Consider the following 3,136-nt stretch of genomic DNA (forward strand, 5'->3'; position numbering starts at 1 on the left):
ACCGTACCGCAGGAGCAAAGGGAGCATCGCAGCTCGCCGCAGCATGCCCAGCATCCTCAGAAGTGCTTTCTGCCCCCACGCACCGTACCTAGAGCCCACGCCTGCACCGTGGCTTTGGTGGGATGAGCAGACCCTTCCCGGCCGCGCACGAGCGCTGGCTTGTCCCCGTCCCTGTCCCTGTCCCTGTCCCTGTCCCTGTCCCGGTGGGGGGACTCTGACATGATGAGAAAGAGCAGAAACCCCAGCCCTGCCTCTCTACTTTGCTGACGGGCAACTTTGCAATTTGACGGGGACCGTTTCATTGTTCTGCTCATAAAAACAACCCAACTTTCCGCCCCCCCCCCCCCCACCCCCGCCCGACGGTGCATTTCAAGAGCCCAGACCCCGCACCGCGCCCTGGGCGTGCAGCGCCCGGGACCCCCCCCGCCGCCCCGGGGCTTTTGGGGTTTTCAGTCCTGGAAAAACACAAGGCTGGGCTGGAGCTTTCGGGCAGCGCTGGGGAAGCGACTCACAGCAGCCCCCGGATGGAGCTCCCACATCTCCTCCCAGGAGGTGAAATGATTTATATATGTGTATATATATAAATTATTTTTTTTTTAAGGGGAAAAACCCGGAACGAGCCGCTCATTGGAGGAGCCGGCCTGCTCCCACCACCCGTCCCCCCCCCCCCCCGCACCCGCTGTGGCTCCCCCGCTCCCCCCGGGGCGCAGCCCTACCTGCTCCGAGCGGGCTGCGGCGGCGGCGGCGGGCCGGGCCGGGCTGGGGCCGGGCGGCGGCGGGGCCGCGCCGCGGCGGCGGCGGCGGGAGGGGGAGGGAGGGAGGGGGGGAGGGAGGGAGCGAGCACGGCCGCGGCGGCGGCGGCGGCGGCGGACAATGGAGGGGCGCAGCGCGGCGCGGGGCCATCTCCCGGCGGCCCGCCGCATTGCACGGCGCCGGGGGCCGGGGGCGAGGCGGGGCTGGCCCCCGCGCTGCCTCCGCCAAGCCCCGGTGTTCCCCCCCGGCTTCCCCCGGGATGCTCCCCGGGATGCCCCCCGCATCGCCCCCATCCCGCATCGCCCCCGCCCCGCTGCCGGCGGGACGGTCGGTGGGGGATGAGCCGCTCCTGCTCCTCCGCCCTGGCCGCAGCACCGGCCCCCTCCACCTCCCCAAAACGCTGCAGCCCCGTCCTCGGGGGCAGCGCTGGGGTCCCCATCGGCACCCACCTCCCGCTGCTTCCCACTGGGCTAGTACCTCCAGGGGTGCGGGTCCTCCTCTGTACCCCTGCGGGGAGCTGCAGGAGGATGCCGAGACACCCCACAGCACCCCACTGAAGCCGGGGTGGGTGGCTCTTACAGGTCCCCAGAGCCCCCAGGTTGGTGGGGACACGCTCCCACCTGCAGCAGCCAGCCCCCGGGCTCGGGGGAGAGCAGGGGCAGAAGCGGCTGCACAAGCACATTGTGGGCAACAGATGTGCTGGAGCCATCGCAGCGGTAGCTGTAATTTGTTTTTGCCGGCAGCTGGCCCTGCCAGCCTCCCGCAGATGGGGGTAATATTCACCTCTGAAACCCCAGCGCCGTGCTGGAGAGCGGCGAGCCGCACTGGGAGGGCTGCGGGTCACAGCCCAGCCGACCGCCGCGCCTGTGGTTTGGGTTTAGTGGTGACACAGTATTATCCCAACCTCCCTGCTTCCTTGAAGATCCCCAAGAGACGGGAGGATGAAGGTTGCTGCAGGATTCACCACGCCGTGCGGGGGGAAGCCAGGGCTCGAGGGTTCCCTGGTGCAGCTGGGCACCGCCAGGTTCCATCTCCCACCAGGCCCTGGTAGAAAAATGGCCCCAACCAGCACTGCATCCATCTGCAAAACCCCACGGGCTGCGCCCACCCTCTGACGGGAATCGTCACCCAGGGTGTGGGGACAAGCTGCAAGCAGGCCTGCGGGTTGGCTGGAGAAATCCCACTAATTAAACACACCCCGGTATCCCCTGTTCTGCGATAGATTATTCCCTGCGCTTCTTCCCTTCGCACTTTGCCTAACCCCCTTTGAAACACCCCAGGTTTCTCCAGCGCTGCCCTCCCAGCCCCATCCTGCGTATTGAGCTTTGCTGCGGGGGGGGAAGAGGTGGGTGGACCCCCCAGGTCCCACAGTGGGGGAACCCCCTGCTCCTCCACACGGCACCCCCTGCCCAACAGCCCACCCTGCACCTACGGCAAGAATAATGTGCAGGATCAGCCCGCGCTGGTTTATTTGTACCCCGAGCTGTGAAATAACCGTGGCATTAACCGGCTGGCTGCCGAGTGTCCGTGGGGGTGTGGGCTGTGGTGAGGGGCAGGCAGGAGGGGGCAGGCAGCAGGGTGCAGGCAGCTGCGCAGCTCGGGGAGAGCGCGATGTACAGGCAGAGCAGGCAGCGCTGTCAGAGCCCGGATAGCTCAGTCGGTAGAGCATCAGACTTTTAATCTGAGGGTCCAGGGTTCAAGTCCCTGTTCGGGCGACAAATTTTTCCCCCCCCTTTCTCCTGACTATTTTTCCCGCCCCCTTAAAAGCCTTTCACACGCGCGGCAGCAGCGGCGCTTCCCGCCGAGGGGGTCCCCGCTGCGCCCCCGGACAACCCTGGCAGGGAAATAAAAAAACCGCACACACGAACAGAGGATTGGAGACAAAAAGACGATTTCGCCCGAACAGGGACTTGAACCCTGGACCCTCAGATTAAAAGTCTGATGCTCTACCGACTGAGCTATCCGGGCTCTGTCAGCACTGCTACCGGGACGTTGCTATCACTGCGCGCCGCCGTGGGGGGAGCGCTGTACGGGGGTCATGGGGCGGGGGGCTCGCACCGAGCTGGGGGGCGGCACCGGGGGGGCTTGTACAGGGCCAGGGAGGGGGCGCAACCCTGTACCGGCCGGGCAGAGGGAGGCATGGGAGGGCTTGCGTTGGGCTGGAGGAGGGGGGAGTGCAGCTCTGTACCTTATGAAGCGGTTCCGGCGTGGGGGGCTTGCACCGGGCTGAGGTGGGGGGGGGTTGCACCGGGCCCGGGGGTGCATGGGGCTGGGAGGACACGTGGTCCGCCTTACGGCTTGGTCCTCCACCGCGGGGGGCGGGCGCGCACCCCGAGCGGGGATCCTGTCCTCTCTAGGGGCAGCTTCCGGGGCGCTCTATGGC

The 3,136-nt window shown here is 67.1% G+C and overlaps 2 non-coding genes across 2 annotated transcripts; one reads left to right on the forward strand and one right to left on the reverse strand.

Annotated features, from left to right (window-relative positions):
• Positions 1-2,395: 2,395 nt before the first annotated feature.
• TRNAK-UUU (transfer RNA lysine (anticodon UUU)) lies at positions 2,396-2,468 on the forward strand. Its single transcript has one exon. It is a non-coding gene; the product is annotated as a tRNA-Lys (tRNA).
• A 180-nt stretch (positions 2,469-2,648) lies between these two features.
• On the reverse strand, positions 2,649-2,721 carry TRNAK-UUU (transfer RNA lysine (anticodon UUU)). The gene has a single exon. It is a non-coding gene; the product is annotated as a tRNA-Lys (tRNA).
• Positions 2,722-3,136: the final 415 nt, after the last annotated feature.

The sequence above is a fragment of the Calonectris borealis genome, chromosome 26 (genome assembly GCF_964195595.1).
Source record: "Calonectris borealis chromosome 26, bCalBor7.hap1.2, whole genome shotgun sequence".
Lineage (NCBI taxonomy): Eukaryota > Metazoa > Chordata > Aves > Procellariiformes > Procellariidae > Calonectris > Calonectris borealis.